At 45.0% G+C, this 19,951-nt stretch overlaps 1 protein-coding gene across 4 annotated transcripts in view; it reads left to right on the top strand.

The window, feature by feature from the left end:
* Positions 1–19,951, top strand: part of RALY (RALY heterogeneous nuclear ribonucleoprotein) — an 88,604-nt gene that overhangs the window by 26,677 nt on the left and 41,976 nt on the right. For all 4 annotated transcript variants that reach the window (XM_030826714.1, XM_030826713.1, XM_030826712.1 and 1 more), the window contains exon 2: positions 12,368–12,450. The gene's annotated coding sequence lies outside the window, so the exon portion shown is untranslated. The remainder of the gene's footprint in view (positions 1–12,367; positions 12,451–19,951) is intronic.

Here is a 19,951-nt window from a genome sequence, read left to right as displayed (position 1 = left end):
TGATTGGAGACAGATTAGTTAGAACATGTCAGCAAACTAGTGGGCCAAATCTAGCCCACTGCCTCTTTTGTAAAGTTTTACTGGAACACAGCCACACTCATTTGTTCATCCATGATTGCTTTTGCACTGCAATGGCAGAGTTGAATACCGCACAGACTATGGTAGCCCACAAAGCCTAATTGCTGTGTGATCCTATACAGAAAAAGTTTGCTGACCTGTAAGAAAGGAGGTAGTTATGCAAGTTCTGTAAGAGAAGATAAATGTCAGAACTAGGCCTGAAATGGATTGCAGGTGTTTGAAGAAGGGACATGATTTAGCAGAGAACACCTGTCCTACCTACTGCTCAAAACTATAAAAATCAAATTTGCTGAAAGTCACTGTCTTTTTTTTTAATTAGTTGTTTTTTTTTTCTTTTTTTTTTTTTTTTGAGACAGTCTCACTCTGTCACCCAGGCTGGAGTGCAGGGGTGCGATCTCGGGTCACTGCAACCTCTGCCTCCCAGGTTCAAGTGATTCTCGTGCCTCAGCTTCCCAAGTAGCTGGGGTTACAGGCGTGTACCACCACGCCTGGCTAATTTTTGTGTTGTTAGTAGAGATGGAGTTTTGCCATGTTGGCCAGGCTGGTCTTGAACTCCTGACCTCAAGTGATCTACCTGCCTGGACCTCCCAAAGTGCTGGGATTACAGGCATGAGCCACTGTGCCAGGCCAAAAGTCACCGTCTTAGTCCATTTTGTGCTGCTGTAACAGAATACCATAGACTGAGTAATTTACAAACAATAGAAGTTGGTTTGGCTCATGCGTCTGGAGGCTGGGAAGTCCAAGATCAAGGGGCCACATCTGGTGAGGGCCACGTTGCTGCATAAAAACGTGGCAGAAGGCATCACATGGTGAGAGAGAGCAGGAGGGCTCAACTCACTTTTATAATAAACCCACTCTCAAGATAGCAGACACTTTCCTGCAGTAATGACATTAATCCATTCATGAAGGCAGAGCCCTCATACACTAATTTTGCCTCTCAGAGTCCCCTGTCTCAACATTGTTGCTTTGGGGATTAAGTTTCCAACACATGAGCTTTAGGAGACACATTCATACCATAGCAGTCATGGCCATAAAAGGATACTTGATACACAGGCAAGTCCTGATTTGCCTTTATTAGCTGTGTGACCTTGGGCCAGTCACTTAACTCAGAAGTTCGGGTGAATATAATGAGTAGAATATGGTGAGTAGAATAAAGATAAGACTCATCAGTCAAATCTTCCTCAGGAGACGGAACTCTTTTTAAAAAATGTGCTTTTTAAAATTTTTTTATTATTAAAAAATTTTTTTTTTAAATAGAGATGGGTCTTGCTCTCACGTTGAGGCTGGTCCACAACTCCTGGCCTCCCAGAGTGATCCTTCCACCTTGGCCTCCCAAAGTGCTGGGATTACAGACATGAACCACGACACTCAGCCTTCTCTTTCTTTTCTTTTTTCTTTCTTTCTTTCTTTCTTTCTTTCTTTCTTTCTTTCTTTTTATTTATTTATTTATTTATTTATTTTTAAATAAAGACAATGTCTCACTTGGCTGCCCATGCTGGTCTCGAACTCCTGGGCTCAAGTGATCTCCTGTCTCGGCCTCCCAAAGTGCTGGGATTATAGATGGGAGTCACCACGCACAGCCCGGACAAAGCTCTTATTCTCTTCTCTATACCTTATACCTCACCCCTAGTTTTTTAAGTTTGAAGGCCCTCTAGTGGAAAAGACAGATACCATAGAAAATCTGGAATATAGTCTGAGTTGAGAAGTTGGGGATGGGTAGGCAGAAGGTTTTGATCACTCAAAACAGCTGATGTTGTGGGTGGAGGGGCTTATGATACTTTGAGACACCCTATACCTTTCTCCTCCATGACTGTTGACACTTGTTCTGGCCAGTTTGAACTTGTTTCTGCCCCTCAACTGCCAGAAGGCCCCTATGAAACTAAAGGCTGGCTTTGTCCCTCAGTCACCTTTACCAAACAGAAACTGTGTAAGTGCCACTTGACGTCCCTATATGCCTCTCCCTGCCACTCTACTGAGCCTCCTATGGCTCACTTCCTTTTTCCTTCAGCACTGTGCATCTGCCCTGAAGGACGGAAAAAGTACCATTTAGGGAGACCACAGTGGTGAGTTTTAAGCTCATTGCTGCCTTCAGCTTCCTATGTGACCTGAGGCAATTCATTTCATGTCTCTGGCCCTTCTGTAGGCTCCAGTACAGATTATTTTCAGCCACTTTTTGGACTTGGGATTTCTTCTCTAAGGCTCCAGCTTCATAGCATAGCATTTTTTCCCCCAAAGTTCCCCTCTCTTTTCAATCTAGAATATTAGTATATGCTCAAAGATCATTTGCTTGAAATTCACTACCTTCACCTGTGAGGAGAGTAGTCCTGTCTGTTTTTATTGGTAGGGTTCCAGGAACTGGCAGTCAGTCTTACTGCTAGAGTGGAACAGACCCTGTCAGCAAGGCATGATGTCTCCAGGATGGGCGGTGTAGTTCAGTACAGACAAACTTTTGGCCCCGGGAATCCAAGATACAGTAGAGGAAGAAGGGCCAGGCACTAGCCTAGGCTGTTTACATACTTTTTTGCCCTCATTTATCTTCAGTATTCTGAGGTAGGTGATTTAATCACCATTTTACAAATGTGAGGAATTAAGTTTTAGAGAGTATCATTTGGTAGACAATGACTGACTCACTGCGGATACAGGAAAACAACTAAATATTTCGTGCTCCCAAATAGGGAAGAGTGGTAGAAGAGACAGGCAAGTGAACAGTGGTCAAAGCACTAAGGATACCCAGTTTTGGTGGCAGAGCCATGGCTTAAACCTAGGTCTATCTGCTAGTTGTTTCTACTATATGCTGCCTTCCTTACAGAGGGGTGGAGAGAGCAGCAAACCCTAGTGGACATCCAGGTTGGCAAGCAGTCTCTGGACAATGGCCATTGGTGGGGAGGCCTGTCCTTGGACTTTGAGTTGGGCTTCAGTTTGAGGGGGTGGGGGTCTGAAGTCTTAGACGGGTGACTAAGGCAGGGGCTCTCATGTGGAACTAACCCCATTTATAGAATAAAGCACCTAGTTTTGTGCACTCTAGAAAGTGAAGCCTCATGGTCAGCACTGATCATATGCTAGAGTATCACAAGAGCCCCACAGTCAGTCTATGGTATAATAGGGCCAGAACTAGTCTCCTTATTCCCAATCAGGCCACCTCTCACCTCACTCAGACTTAATACAGTATAGAATAACTTCAGAGGGGACCTCAATGTGGAGGCTGGAACTGCAGATTTCAAGCTTACAATCAGTTTTTGAATAGGTATTCAAAAACCAATGACAGACTGGGTGTGGTGGCTCACGCCTGTAATCTCAGCACTTTGGGAGGCCAAGGCAGGCAGATCACCTGACATTGTCAGGAGTTCGAGACCAGCCTGGCCAACATGGTCAAACGCTGTCTCTACTAAAAATACAAAAAAAAAAAAAAAAAATTAGCCAGGCATTGTGGCTATAATAATAACAGGGAGGAAGAGTTGGTATCCAGGCCTTATGGTTAGGGGATGGGATGGGAGTTATATGACTGTTTTGTTTCCTGCCTGGAGTCAGAATTAGTCTGAGAACTGGATTTGAATTGCTGAATCCCACCTGAAGTGAGAGAGGCGAGGGACTTTAGAAGCTGATAGGGAGGCAGTCTTCGGGTTACAAATAAGCCTTGTTAGAGTCTACAAATTATTTCAGCTTAAAAATATGAACCATTTTCCTCTCAGCACAGCATTTGCAAATGCTGGTTCCTTTCCCCAGAGGCCATGTCTTCCTTTTTCTCTGACCATGGCTAGCTAGCTCTGAGCTAGAGCATCCTTCAGTCCTCCTGCTTTAGCTTGGACACTCTTCAGTAAAAGCCCCTGATAATGCTAGGTTCAATTTCTTCATCTGTGAACTAAGGGGATTGGACTATAGACTGAGGTCCCAATGTCCAATGTTCTATACTCAAGAGCCCCTTAATCCACCAGATCCGAACCGAAGTTCATTTTTACAGAAAACTCTAGACCCCATCCGTGTACCTACAGTCTTTACATAACTGAGCTGAATCCTTACTGAATTTTTCACAGATTCTGTTTGGCCTGACCATCCACTTACGATTTTAATTTTTGGGTGAGATTGGCATCATCTCTCAGATCCTAGCCCTCCACTCTGGAACTGGAGTTCTTGGACTGAATCTATGTCTGCAGGTAGAGCAGCGTCATTGCTTTTTGTTGTTGTTGTTGTTGTTGTTGTTGTTATGAAGTCTCACTCCTGCCTCAGCCTCCTGAGTAGCTGGGACTACAGGTGCACGCCACAATGCCTGGCTAATTTTTTTTTTTTTTTGTATTTTTAGTAGAGATGGCGTTTGACCACATTGGCCAGGCTGGTCTCGAACTCCTGATAATCTCAGGTGATCCGCCTGCCTTGGCCTCCCAAAGTGCTGGGATTACAGGTGTGAGCCACCACACCCAGCCTGTCATTGGTTTTTGAATACCTATTCAAAAAATGATATGTAAGCTTGAAATCTGCAGTTCCAGCCTCCACACTGAGGTCCCCTCTGAAGTTATTCTATACTGTATTAAGTCTGAGTGAGGTGAGAGGTGGCCTGATTGGGAATAAGGAGACTGGTTCTGGCCCTGCCACTGACTTCCCTCTGTGACTTTGGACAGATTCCCCTCCCTGCTCTGGTCTTACCTCCCTTTTCGTAAAATGGTTGAGCGCTTCCAGCTCTGGTCTCATCAGGGGCATGAAAGCCATTTTCTACACAGTCTCAGTTGCAAGAGCAGTGTCTGGTCGGAGCTTTGGTGTGTTGGTTACTGATTGTAAAGCTTTAGATTCTCACTTCCAGCTCAAGAGGGGGAAGGGGAACCATCCAACTGTCTCATTAGCATGGAGAAAAGAAAACAGTAATTACTTGTGCCTCCCTTGATAATTCCTCCAGGGTTGGATCTTCTAGGGAAGGAGGAGGGGAAAACTAGAGATAGCTTCAGCTGAGAAAGGAGAAATGCTGTTAGCTGCCCAGAAAATGCAGAGGCAAGAATGATTGTCTTGCACATCTGTTGTATTCTGTGGACATTCCTCCAGGCAGCTTGGAGACTGCCTAGATTGAATTTCATCTATTTATGGCATGCATTATGTTCTCATACATGAACATGGGTTCGGCTCAAGACCCCTAATGTCACCTGTCATTAAGAAACCAGCTGTCCTCTAGGGCCTACTTTTTGATACACTGGGCATCCTGACACCTGTCTTTGTTTGGGAGTATGGGAGGGTTTTACTGAGCCATTTTGTGTCCTGGCTGCATTTTTTATTATGTTGTGGGGTCATTTTTTTTTTACCCCCACAGCAACACAGCCAGTAGTTTTATTATGCTTGGGCATAGGCAGCCATACAGTAGAGCCAGTCACAAGAGTCAAGGTCAGGTATCCTTGTGAGGGGAGGAGTCTGGGAGAACTGTAAGACCACGGGGTTTAGTAAAGGCTGGGATAAGCAAGCCTTACAGAAGGGTTGAGGCAGTTTTGAGGCTGAGAGGTTAGGGGGAGCTGGAACCCAACTGTCAAATAGATTGGCAAGTCGGCTTGTGGGACAAGGGCTATTTGCCCTGTGCCAGTCTTTTACTCCCTGTGTGTGGTCAGTTGTGAGACCTGGAGTGCTGACTGTAGCAGAAATGCGTTGGAGGCTGCCTTCAGGGGAGCCCTGCCTGAGGGAGCCTGGAGCCATTAGGCTGAGATTATCTCCCATGGCTGCTCACTCGTGCCTTGGTTGCCACCCCAGAGGCCTAGAGAACCCAGCTTCCCTTTCTCTTCCTCTCTCCTGAGGAAGATAACCCTTCGGCAACACATCTCTCTCTCTCTTTTTTTTTTTTTTTTAGGACAGTCTCACTCTGTTGCCAAGGCTGGAGTGCAGTAGTGCGAACACAGCTCACTGCATCCTCCGCCGCCCGGGTTCAAGCTTTTCTGCGTCAGCCTCTGGAGTAGCTGGGACTACAGGCATGCGCCACCACACCACACCCAGCTAATTTTTGTATTTTTAGTAGAGACGGAGTTTCGCCGTGTTAGCTAGGCTGGTGTCAAACTCCTGACCTCAGGTGATCGGCCCACCTCAGCTTCCCAAAGTGCTGGGATAACAGGTGGGAGCCACCTCACCTGGCCCAACACCTTTCAGCCAGTCTTCCTGCAGGCCCTGGAGCTTGCTTATTCTAAACAGCAAGAGTTCTGTAGGGACATGCTATTTAAAAAAAAAAAAAATTGTTTTACAAATGTAGGAGATTATTTCCTCTGTCAAAAATTGTCTTCTGTCCCCAGGGAATGCTCCCTGTCTCTTGTCCCAGACCTTTTGCTTGATTCCCCACCCTTTGATGTCCAGACCCAGGCATCCCGTAATTTTCACTCTTCATTCACTTCCTGGCTCCTTTCCCTAGCCTCCAGCAGTAGATTCCTGGTTTTTTTGGTTTTGTTTTGTTTTGTTTTTGGGGCGGTGGTGGGATAAGGAAGGTTTTTCAACAAAGCTTTCATGATGGGGAGCTATTGGGGAAAGGTCCAGAGGATGTCAGTAACCCCTTAGCCACAAGGAACGGTTTACTCCCAAGACTTGTTAGCCTGGAGTAATGCTGGTAGAGGAGGAAGCTGTGACAAGAGGAAGAACCTGCTTGTCTTCTGACCTCTGCAAGCTTCAGCTTAAACCAGGCAGAGGTTGGGCTGGGGCAGGGCAATGGTGAGGACTGAGGGTTGGAACCCTGAGCAACTTGTCGATAAGTGTTTCACTTTACCTGCTATTGGCAGATTTAGTTTGGAGTTTGGACAAGCAAACTCCCTTCATTTAACATTTACAAAGAGGAATTCCTGCTGCTTCACTTTTAAATAAAAGTCCTTGGTTCTGGTACCGGAGGAAAAAGATCTTTTCCAAAGTCTAGACCTCAGACTATTTATTTATTTATTTATTTATTTATTTATTTATTTATTGAGGCAGAGTCTTGCTCTGTTGCCCGTGCTGGAGTGCAGTGGTGTGTTCTTGGCTCACTGCAAGCTCCGCCTCCCGGGTTCACACCATTCTCCTGCCTCAGCCTCCTGAGTAGCTGGGACTACAGGCGCCCACCAGCCATGCCCGGCTAATTTTTTTTTTTTTTTTGTATTTTTAGTAGAGACGGGGTTTCACCACGTTAGCCAGGATGGTCTCTGTCTCCTGATCTCGTGATCCGCCTGCCTTGGCCTCTAAACCTCAGACATTTTAAACCTGCTCAGGTGTCTCCTTCCTTACCTGTTCTCCCTTCACCCCTTTCCCATCCTCTTTTCTCTGCTCCCTGCCTTTGCACTCCTCACATCTCCCTTGACTTGTGAAAACAAGAATGGGAAAAGGACACCTTAAGCCTACAGATTAGTAGATACTTGGTTGATACAGATACTGGGGCTGAGACTCTGAATATGGAGCTTGAGATTTTGGACTTTACTTCTAGTCCTCAGAATAAGAGTTGCTGGGCAGGTTTTGTTTATTCCTTTATTTACTCACAGATACTTAGGCTGACACAGAGCCTGGCAGGTAGTTCTTAAGACCCTAATCTTACATGACCCAAGACCCGTATGACAGTTCATAAGACCCTAATCCTGCCATAAGGTCACAATCTTATGGAGAAGACATAGCAGCAGTGAGCACACAACCCCCACTCCCTCCACATTCCCCATTGAATCATTGAATTTTGAGGTTAGAAAGAACTTTAGTTTTTCTGATCTTCTTTCATGTTGCTGTGTAATAAGTAAGGCAGATCATGAGAGTACATAGGCTCTGGAGAAAGTAAAGCAGACCTGGGTTCAAATGCTAGCCTTGTTGCTTACTAGCTGTTTGACCTTGAATGGCACACTTAGCCTCACCTGTCCAGTTACCTTGGTTGTAAAATGGGCATGTCATCACCTACTTCACAGGGTATCATAAGGATTAACAGTTTAACACCCAGCCTTGTGCCTGAGGCATAGTAGCAGCCCATGTCTTTCTGTCACCCTGCATCAAGGCCTGGCTTAAATCTTTACTTCTTCTGTGAAGCTTCTGAGACACAACCCCAGGTCAGACTAATTTGTTTCTTCACTTCCACAATACATAACATTCTTTGAACTGTTAGATCCTGCCTAATATTCTTAGTAATTTTTTGTGGGACATCATGGTCCCATCCTGAATGCCAGGTGCCTAAGGATAAGGACTGTTCTCAATCATCTGTGCATCCTCCATAACCCCTTATTCAGAGCTGTGTACACAGCAAAGCCAACCAGTACAGCTAGTATCAGGAAATATTTTTTGACTAATTAGATAGAAGGTTCATGTATGTACTCTTGTTTTTCAGCTTACAAGAAGAACTATAAAAGACCTGGCTGGGCCGGGCGCTGTGGCTCACGCCTGTAATCCCAGCACTTTGGGAGGCCGAGGCGAGCGGATCACGAGGTCAGGAGATCGAGACCATCCTGGCTAACACGGTGAAACCCCGTCTCTACTAAAAATACAAAAAAAAAAAATTAGCCGGGTGAAGTGGCAGGCGCCTATAGTCCCAGCTACTCGCCTATAGTCCCAGCTACTCGGGAGGCTGAGGTAGGAGAATGGCGTGAACCCAGGAGGCGGAGCTTGCAGTGAGCTGAGATTGCACCACTGCACTCCAGCCTGGGCGACAGAGCCAGACTCCGTCTCAAAAAAAAAAAAAAAAAAAAAAAAGAGAGACCTGGCTGGGACTCTCCCATCCTAACTCTGCCCTTTTCCTCACCTGTTAATCACATTGATAAAAACATGTGATCATAAGATCCTTGTGTTGGCAGTATAGGAATTCCCATTTTGCAGATGGGGAATCTGAGATGCAGATTAGAACTCAGGTCTCTTATTGAGAGGTGGATCCAGACTAAGGAGGAGGAATAGAAACAGAATGCTTATAACTGGCTGGGCGTGGTGGCTCATGCCTGTAATCCCAGCACTTTGGGAGGCCGAGGCGAGCGGATAACTTGAGGTCAGGAGTTTGAGACTAGCCTGGCCAACATAGTGAAACTCCCTCTCCACTAAAAACACAAAAATTAGCCAGACGTGGTGGCACGTGCCTGTAATCCTAGCTACTTGAGTGGCTGAGACAGGAGAATCGCTTGAAACCAGGAGGCGGAGGTTGCAGTGAGCTGAGATTGCACTACTGCACTCTAGCCTGGGCAACAGAGCAAGACCCTATCTTAAAAAAAAAAAAAAAAAGAAATCTTATAACTGACTAGATCTCCATTCTTCAGAAGAAGTAGGAATTTCTACAAGGAAGAAGGGGAACAGGGGTATTGTATTCTTGAGGCCTTAGCTGATGGTGAGCGCAGAAATGAATATACCCACAAGCCAGAGATGTTTCAATAACATGGCAGATTTGGGAGGCCAAGGCGGGTGGATCACGAGGTCAGGAGATCGAGACCATCCTGGCTAACATGATGAAAGCCCGTCTCTACTAAAAATACAAAAAATTAGCTGGACGTGGTGGTGGGCACCTGTAGTCCCAGCTACTCAGGAGGCTGAGGCAGGAGAATGGTGTGAACCCTGGAGGCGGAGCTTGCAATGAGCCTAGATCGTGTCACTGCACTCCAGCCTGGGCGACAGAGCGAGACTCCGTCTCAAAAAAAAAAAAAAAAACATAGCAGAGAGAGTGGTGAGAAAAGGGTTCAGGATTATGTCATAGATTCACTAGGCCTTGAAAATTAAGAAGGGTTTGAATGTGTATAAATGAAGAAGGGCAATTCCAGTGAGACAACAGTGTGGACAAAAAATATGGGAGCTGGAAAGCCCACGGTAGAAGTAAGGCGGATGATGACCAGATACTGGCATACCTAAGAGCAAGGCTGAGATGACTGGGAGCCATGACTTTTTTTGAGCAGGGAAGTGGCATTAGGACCATTAGTCTGGCTGTGTGGGTCTAATGGATTGGAGTAGGAGGGGTAGGGGAGACTAGTGAAACAGAGACCAGGGAAGAGGCTCTGTAAGTCTGCCTTTGTAATGTCAGTAAGTTTCAAGAAATACGCCAGCAGTGCAAGCAAGAGATAATGTGATCCGGAACCAAGAGGAAGTTGACATAGTAGGGAATAAAGAATACTTTGAGAGGCCAAGGCAGGTGGATCACCCGAGGTCAGGAGCTTGAGACCAGCCTGACTAACATGAAGAAACTCCGTCTTTACTAAAAATACAAAATTAGCTGAGCGTGGTGGCCGGCGCCTGTAATCCCAGCTACTCAGGAGACTGAGGCAGGAGAATCGCTTGAACCCAGGGGGCCAGAAGTTGGAGTGAGCCAAGATCCCGCCAGGATGCTCCAGCCTGGGCGACAGAGCGAGACTCTTGCAAAACAGAAAGAAAGAAAGAAAGGAAGAAAGGAGGGAGGGAGGGAGGGAGATGATTTGGATGTAGAGCTCTTAGAGGGGGAGAAAAAAAAACCCACAAGGATTTGGCAGTTGCGGGAATGGGGAAGAGAGAGAAAGAGGGGTTGAGAGCATGAATATTTGGAATCTAGGTACCTCGGAGAATGGTTATGCCATTCTCTGAATCATGGAGGCTGAGAAATAGAAGATGAATTGAGTTTGTTGACTTGTTGATTGGAGGTGTCCAGTCTCCACTCCCTGGTGCCTCTGCCTTTGTCTTGATCCAGAGCTACAGAGATCCTTCGGTTCCTTGTGCTTGCTGCTTTGTTCCAGATCTGGAGGCCCACCGCACCCTCAATCCCTCCACTCATGACCTGGAGCAACTTTCACTCCCTCTGAAATAAAATAGTGTTTAGGCCAGTACCCAGTCTGTTTCCAGCTGTTCAGTAAATGCCTATTAAATGGCCATTGTTGTTATAGCTTTGAGATTACAGTAGCTAGAGATGAGAGAAGCCTCTGGAACCACCTGGCTGAAGGACTCAGGAGTCATTCAACTTGTATTCAGTAAAAAGCCTGGACTGCAAGTATATGGAGAGGATGTCAGGCTTGGGTGTAGATGGGTGGGGGACTCTGAGCCACGTAAACTAGAACAAGAGAACATGTTTCCTGCCTTCTGTTTTTGAGAATTGTTATATATAATGTGAGGTTAAGAGGGCAAGCCCTGGAGTTGAACTTCTGGGTTCATATCCCAGCTCCACCATCTTGTTAGCTGTGCAATGGGCAAATGTACTTAATTTCTCTGTGCCTCAATTTCCCCATTAGTAAAATAACATACCAACCTTACAAGATTTTTGTAAAGATTAAACGAGTTAATACAAATAAAAGGTTTACATCAGTGCCTGGTATGTGCTGCTATTCTTATTCTAGAGTCTGCTCTATTCCATTCCACATTCCTGGGAATGAATATATAGGGATTTCTCTTCCTCACCCAGCAGAGGAGGGAGCTGAGCACAGAAACCTGAAATAAATCTCAGAGTCCTTGAAAGTTTGTCTCAGCTAGAATCCAGGTGATCTAAGCCTGGAGGAGCCTGGGCCACAATTGAGACAGAGTTAGAGTTGTCTGGAAGACCTGAGTTTGACTCCCGGTTTTACAAACACTTGACTTATTTTGATCTTGGGCAAGTAACCTAGTCTCTGAGCCTTAGTTTTCTCATATGTAAAATACAGAACAAATTCCTTCTTGTGTCTCTAGTATGTACCTCATTCTCCTTATGACTCCACTCTAGCTGTATTATTAGTCTTCTTGTTCCTTAAACATACCAAGGCCTCAGGGCCTGTGTACTTGCTGTTCTCTCCCTGGAACACTCTTCCCTCAGATCTTTGCATGTCTTACCCCCTGACTTCATTCAAATCTCTCTGGATGTCACTCTTTGTAGAGGCCCCTCCCTGACCATTTTATCTAAAATAGACTTCACCCTTACCTTTTGTCATTCGTTATTCCCTTACCTTGCTTTGCTTCCCTTCCCTCCCCCTCCCCTTCCTCCCCCTTTTTTTTGAGATGGAGTCTCACTCTTGTCACCCAGGCTGTAGTGCAGTGGCACAATCTCGGCTCACTGGAACCTCCGCCTCCCAGGTTCAAGCAATTCTCCTGCTTCAGCCTCCCAAGTAGCTGGGATTACAGGCGCCCACCACCACGCCTGGCTAATTTTTTTTTTTTTTTTTCTGTATTTTTAGTAGAGACAGGGTTTCACTATGTTGGCCAGGCTGATCTTGAACTCCTGACTTCAGGTGATCCGCCCCCGTCGGCCTCCCAATTACAGGCATGAGCCACCGCGCCAGGCCTGCTTTATTTTTCTTTATGGCACTTAGCACTACTTGAAATTATATACTGTAAATAATTGACCTGTCTTTTGCTAGGATGCAAAATGTGTGAGGGCAGGAATTTTGAATGCCTGCTGCCTGTTCTGAGCAGCACCCCTAATGGACTTCTCTCTCTATTATAGGTGAGCCCTATTCCCAGAGGCAGGTGGTGCTGACCCTGTAACCCAAAGGAGGAAACAGCTGGCTAAGCTCAGCATTGTTACTGGTGAGTGAGGGTGCCTGGGAAAGCTCTGGGCAAGCTTGGGCCAACATGGAGGGTAACTAGTTTGGGGATTGTTTTTACCTTTAGTACAGATAACTTACAAGTGATTATCTTTCCACTCCTTGTCTAAGAGATTGGATGTTGCATAGGTAACCTTCTGAACTGGGAGGATTGAGACTGCTCTCCTAGAATTGCCACAAGAATGTTTGGGATCATTTGCTATGAATAAGGCAGAGCAGGTCTGCTTCCTTCTTGCTTCTGCTAGCTGCTTTCTGCTGGGATGTGGCAGGTGGGGGGCTATCCTGGGACCTGGCGGCTATACCTGTCCTCTCACAAGCTCTTTAACATGACCTCACAGCCCTTAGAGACTTTTTTTTTTTTTTTTTTTTTGAGATGGAGTTTTGCTCTTGTTGCCCAGGCTGCAGTGCAATGGCGCGATCTTGGCTCAACGCAACCTCCGCCTCCCGGGTTCAAGCAATTCTCCTGCCTCAGCCTCCCGAGTAGCTAGGATTACAGGCATGCACCACCATGCCTGGCTAATTTTGTATTTTTTAGTAGAGACGGGGTTTCTCCATGTTGGTCAGACTGGTCTCGAACTCCCGACCTCAGGTGCTCTGCCTGCCTCAGCCTTCCAAAGTGTTGGGATTGCAAGCGTGAGCCACTGCGCCTGGCCCCTTAGAGACTTTCTTAGCTTTAGTTTTCACTGTGATCTGCCAAGCTCATAGGTCAGCTCCAGAAAATCCTGTAGTTTTTCAATTCTGCAAAATGTCGTATGAATAATGGTGAGAGTGGAGTGATTAGGGTTTTATGAAGTGGATGTCAGGGGAAGCTGACAGATGGTGAGAAGGAAGGAAAATCAACGCATTAAGAACTTACTAAGTTACTGATTTCAATCTAGACAAAATCCTTTTTTTTGTGTGTGTGGGGGGGTTTATTTTTGTTTTTGGGAGACAGGTCTCACTGTGTTGCCCAGGCTGGTCTCAAACTCCTAGGCTCATGTGATTCAAGTGATCCTCCTGCCTCAGCCTCCCGAGTAGCTGGGATTACAGGGGTGTACCACCACAGCCTGCTCCAAAACCTCATTTTATAGATGAGGAAATTGAGGCTCAGGAACTGAAATAATTTGCCCAGGGTTCACACCTGGGAATCCATAAAGCTGATGTTAGAACTCAGGTCAGTCTGACCATAAATACCATTGTTCTTCCAGACCTGACTTTCCTTGGGCTGTTAATCTCCCTGTCTAACTGATTTTTCTTACAAAGTTCAAGAAGGCATACTTACTTAGGGATTCAGAAAGGAGATTCAGTTGAGGGGTTGAACAGGGCAGGTAGGAGTTAGGGGTCCCTCTGAGCAGTGGTATTTCTAGTGAGGGGGGCTACTAGACTGAAAGATAGGAAGAATCTTCAAGCAGGCAGAGGCCCAGGCTAAAAGTGACCACAAGAAGAAGAATACATCTGTAACACGTGGGATTTCATAAACACTTGGGCTGGTACAGGGTAAGGACCTGAGTGCTGGCTTGAAGTTGAGAAACCTAGGTGTTTTTTTTTTGTTTTTTTTTTTTTAATTTATTTATTTATTTATTTATTTTTGAGACGGAGTCTCGGTCTTTCACCCAGGCTGGAGTGCAGTGGCGCGATCTCGGCTCATTGCAGGCTCCGCCTCCCGGGGTTCACGCCATTCTGCTGCCTCAGCCTCCCGAGTAGCTGGGACTACAGGCACCTGCCACCTTGCCCGGCTAATTTTTTGTATTTTTAGTAGAGATGGGCTTTCACCGTGTTAGCCAGGATGGTCTCGATCTCCTGACCTCGTGATCCGCCCGCCTTGGCCTCCCAAAGTGCTGGGATTACAGGCGTGAGCCACCGCGCCCGGCCGAGAAACCTAGGTTTTTATCTTCTCTCTCAACATGTGCCCTTGGGCAGTCTTCATTTCCCTATTTGTAAAGTTGGAGTGCCTCCCTGTCCCCTCACGTCTCGTGTGTACACCTACCAATGCAGGTATGTTACAGAGAATCAAATGAGAAATGCAAGTTGGAAAGCTTTGTGAATTGTAAAGCAGCATGAACGAAACAAGAAAATGAGAAGAAAGCATTTTAAGTGTCTGTCTTAGCTCGTTTTATGTTGTTATAAAGGAGTACCTGAGGCTGAGTAATTTATGAAGAAAAAAGGTTTATTTGTCTCACAATTCGGATGTCTGGAAAAGTTCAAGATTGGGTGTCTGCACCCAGTGAGGGCCTTAGGCTGCTTCTACTGTGGTGGAAAGGGAACTGCTGTGGGTAGAAATCAGATGGTAAGAAAGGGAGAGGGGAGATGCCAGGCTCTTCTTAACAACCATCTCTTACAGGAACAAAGAGAGTGAGAATTCACTCACTTCCCCTACCCCCCTTCCAGGGAGGGGATTAATCTACTTGTGAGGGATCTGCCCCCAACGATCCAAACCTCCCATTAGGTCCCGCCTTAAACATTGGGGATCAGATTTAAGCAAGAGGTTTGGAGGAGTCCAGCATCCAAAATATAACAGTATCTGTAGCATCTCAGTCCCTGACCTGTTTGCCGCCCCATTCCCCAAAAGTAAACAGGAGGGTTTTCCTTTGGAAATTTTCACTGTAAATCTTCTCCTATGCCCTTCTTCTCCTCTCCTTTCTTTTGTGGGCCCTACCCATAGCTTAGTCTTTCCATAAGGAAAAGGATTCCAGGGCACAGATGACAAAACCAGGTAGCACAGGCAGCCACGATTTGCAGTGTGTGGGCTGCAGAGTGCGGGTTTAAGTGCACTCATGAACCCTGGCATAGGATACTACAGCAGTTCCCAAGAGCCCATCCCAACAGGAGTCAGCACTCCACTGAGATGTTGCCTTGTTCCCTGCTGTCATCTCTTGAAGAAGGCTATTCCTCTTTTGGCCCTAGGTTCCCTGCTTGCGCCTGCTTACTGTTAGTGAAAAAGGCTCTTGTGCTGTAGCCTCATATTTTATGGAGGCCATGGTCATTCCAGTTTTTCTACCATCTTGTTCTCCCTCTTCACCAACGATGGGGACCATTCTCTTCGTACTGTGTTTTAACAATGGACATTCTGTTCTTCTGTCTGCCTGAGAGTGCACAGAGGGTTTTGACCCCTACCTTCCCTCCTACTCTGAATATCCAGGCTCTTGCTGCCACTTCTTTTTGCCTTGTTCATCTAAAGTTCTACAGCTTCTGGCCTTTCCCTGGCCTGGGTGCCAAGCTCAGATCTTATATGCTTCCTGTAACAACTGCCCTGTGAAAAAGCTCCACTATTAACTTTTAAAATATGAATGATTCCACGTAAATAAGTGTATAATATATACATTTATATATGATAAGCTACCCATATAATAGCTTATTTGTCTAACAGCCTCATTTTTCCAGAGTCCAACTGAAAAACAAGAGGGAAATAAAGCATTGTCATCCTTAAGTATTTGCACAGTGCTAATTTATTCTTATTTTTACGTGTTGTTGTAACAAGTTTAGCATTTGGTTTCTAAAACCCCATAAGATTAAAAGAAGAATATCAAAAAAGGGAGAAGAGCTGCTATATTAATACCATCTAGGGGTGAGAGCTGAAAGCTGACTGAAAGGGGAGGGGTGAAAGAAGAATAAGTTAAAACAACAGTCTGGGCCGGGCACGGTGGCTCATGCCTGTAATCCCAGCACTTTGGGAGGCCGAGTCGGGCGGATCACAAGGTCAGGAGATTGAGACCATCCTGGCTAACACGGTGAAACCCCGTCTCTACCAAAAAATAGAAAAAAATAGCCAGGCGTGGTGGCGGGTGTCTGTAGTCCCAGCTACTCGGGAGGCTGAGGCAGGAGAATGGCGTGAACCCAGGAGGCGGAGCTTGCAGTGAGCCGAGATCGCGCCACTCTACTCCAGCCTGGGCGACAGAGCGAGACTCCATCTCAAAAAAAAAAAAAAAGAAAAAAAAAAACAGTCTGGAGGCCACTTAATTTAGGAGCAACACCTCCACAAACATCTATGTCCCTCAGTAAGATGAGGGTGGGGCTGGGTAATTTCTGTGGTGGTTTTGGGTTCCTCTTGAAGGCCAGAGTTATCAGAAAATGTTAATTATTTATAGTATCTACTATATATTATCAGGCACTATACTGAATGCTCTACATAAATATATTTCATTTTCATAGCAAGTTGGCAGGTAGGTGGTGATATTCTTATTTTATAAATTACTTGAGAGTTAGAGAGGGACGTGTAGGCAGTGATCAGAAGAGCTAAGCTTAGAACCCAGAAGAATCTGGCTTCAGAAAACCAAGTTTTTTCTATTATGTCCTACATTGGCTCTTTAAAACCCTAGTCCTTCTCGGCCTCTTGAGCTAGTAGTCCCCCACTCCTCCTTTTTGTTCATTCTCCTATACACGTTTTTCTTTTTGAAGATATACATTTATTCATTCATTCAGTGAGTACTGGAGTGTCTGTCATATACCAGGCACAGTTTCAAGTGTTTGAGGTGTAGCAGTGAATAAAATAGTTTTCTCTCTGTAGTTTACATTGTAGTAGAGGAAAGCAGATAAACAAATAAATCTGAAGAAAAATAAAGCAGGGTAAGGGAATAGGGAGACACTGGATTATTAAAGAAGGCCTCTCAGAAAATAAAATTTGTGCAGAAATATGCAAGAACTGGAGTTGTGAGCTATGTGTTTCTTTGGGGGAATAACTTTCTAGGCATAGAGCGTGCTTATTGTGTCTGAGGAACGAAAGGAGGCCAGTGTGGCTACAGATGAAGTAAACGAAGGGGGAGACTGGAATATGGAGAAGTCACAAGGGTAGACAGGGACCAGATCATGGAGAGCTTTATTCTGAGTGAAACAGGAAGGCATTGGAGAGTTTTGAATAGAGGAATGACATAATCTGACATCCATTGAAAAAAAAAAATTCCCTTGCCTAATTGCACCAGCTGGGATCTCTAGTACAGTGTTGAATAGAATTGGTAAGAGCAGACAGCCTTCCTTACCTTGTTCCCAATTTTAGGAGGAAAGTATTCCATCTTTCAGGCTGAGGAAGTTCCCTTTTATTCCTAGTTTATTGAGAGGTTTCATTATGGATGGCTGTTGGATTTTGTTGATTTTATGGTCTTTGTTCTTTATTCTACATTGACATTACATTAATTGATTTTCAGATATTAAATCAACTTCACATTCCTAGAATAAATCCCACATGGTTGTAGTGTATAATCCTTTTTATATGAAGTTAGATTTGATTTGCTGGGGAATATTGTTCTGTAGTTTTCTTAGGTCTTTATCTGCTTTTGGCATTAGGGTGGCTTCATGGAATGAATTGATGTGTTCCCTTCTCTGATTTCTGAAAGAGTTTGTAAAGGATTGGTATTATTTCTTCTTTAATTGTTTGATAGAATTCATCAGTGAAGCCACATGGGCCTGGGCTTGTCTTTGTTGGAAGAGTTTAAAATTACTAATTCAAATGTCTTACTTGTTAAATCTACTTAGATTTTCTCTTTCTTTTTGAGTCACTTTTGATAATTTGTGTATTTTTAGGAATGTTTCCATTTCACCCAAGTTGTCTAATTTGTTGGTAATTTGTGTCTTTCTTTTTTCTTGGTCAGTCTAGATACAGGTTTGTTCATTTTGCTTGTGTTTTCAAAGAACCAACTTTTGGTTTCATTGTTTTTCTTTTCCATTGATTTTTTATTATTTTCTGTTTTATTTATTTATTGTTTTTGTTATTTTCTAATTTCTGCTGCTTTGGGTCTAGTTTGCTCTTTTCTAGTTGCTTAAGGATTTGTTTATCGATTTTTGGGGCAGGATACACCCCAAACCAAACAATTCTTCAGACTTGACTATACCAGTGGACTATCAGTTTCCTCCTTCTGATACAGTAGCCTCTGGAGAAGTATCAAACTTCAGAGGGGGCCTGATTCAGAAACAATAGGGAAGACAAGTGGCCTACAATGTATATGTGTTATCAGTAGAGAGGGTGCTAGGGCTAGACCCATAGCGCTCAGCAGCCTGGATCCTGCCTGCCCCAAACCAGCACTGGGCAGGCAGTGAGGCAGGCTGAGCTTGGAGTAAGACATATGGGGTGGTGTAGCAGGAAGTCAGGTGACACATGGCAAGCCAGGGCCTCCCAGGCTTCTGAGGAAGGTTGCCTGATACAGAGCTAGAAGAGACTGCTGCCCACCTCATGGACTTCAGAGGCTTCACAGTGGCTTTTGGGGGACCTTTCTGAACACCTCTTTTGCCTGTTACAACTGAAATTCTAAGCAGAGATTTGATTCCATTAAATAAGGCTTACAGTGCAGATGCCATAGGTAACACTGAGATGAGAGGGGCTCTGAGCAATGCCTGGCTTGCTGGGGACTTACTTGTGGCCTTTAGTTTCCTCATCTATAAACAAGGAATAATAGTTTCTACCCAGCCTACTGTGTAAAGCACATTTCAGATAAGTGCTATATAAAACCATTGGATAGTGTACAAATGTACAAGACTGTTAATGTTAGTAATTACAGTGATAGGGACCTGGGATAGAGTCTGAGAATGTCTAGGAGCAGTAGCAGTGCATCATTGTCCTTCAAGGAATGGGGATGAATGTTTGACCAAAGAGGACCTGATAGCTTAGAAAGGGCAGGAGACTCATTGTCTGCCAGTGTTATCATCAGATGGCTCCTAGAGAATTCTATGCAGGAGTGGGTATCTGTGGGGGAGGCTGCCAGAGCAGCTCATGTAAGAAACAGCTGTTCCTATTCACTCTCCACCCAAGGATTTTGGCCATATTTTATTACTTTGGTTCCAGAAACAGCTGGCTTGCTTGAGGATTGCTGTCATAGCAAAGCAATAACCTCCAGCTTGCTTGGGGGAAGGGAATCACATGCAGAGGGCTCTGGGCTCTATGAGGTCCCAGGTTCCCCTGCTTCCTTCCCCAGTTTTCATTAAAACTAAAGAAGATCCTTTTGTCCCTTTGGAGCAGCAGGCCAGAGCAGAAGAACAGCCAAACAGGAGAGGGACCTGTAGGTTAGATTAACTGGAGGGCAGTTCTAGGGATTTTGGCTGTGGCAGTGAGACAGGGTCCTGAGCCTGAGAACATGGCCAAGAGAGCAGAATCTAAGCTGGATAGATAACAACAGCTCAAGAAACCAAGGTCTGTGAGCAATGGTGGTTCTAGAACCTTGAGATGTAAGAGATAAATAAAGGGGACTTATTGAATGGGACAGATTGGGGGGTACTCAAAACCTACTTTACCCCATTAATACAAAGCAGAAATTGCTTCTTTGGAATTATCTGTCATTGTATTATTTGAGTCTCCACTATCCATCCTTCCCCTCATTGCCACCTCCCTTATCCCCAATTAACATAATCTGTCAAGAGTCAACAATTCTGAGTACATAGGGCAAGAGGTAAAAGATAAAAGATATCTGTGGTATAACTGGTCTTTAGGAAGATTAACTGCATCTTTCCCACCATTGTGTGTATTCTTAATACCAAGATTTGGGTCCTTGATCTGACATTTATTTTCTGTGTGACTAACTTCT

Source organism: Nomascus leucogenys, chromosome 13, assembly GCF_006542625.1.
Source record: "Nomascus leucogenys isolate Asia chromosome 13, Asia_NLE_v1, whole genome shotgun sequence".
NCBI lineage: Eukaryota > Metazoa > Chordata > Mammalia > Primates > Hylobatidae > Nomascus > Nomascus leucogenys.
The sequence above is the reverse complement of the archived record's forward strand: the minus strand, read 5'-3'. Positions and strand labels throughout refer to the sequence as shown.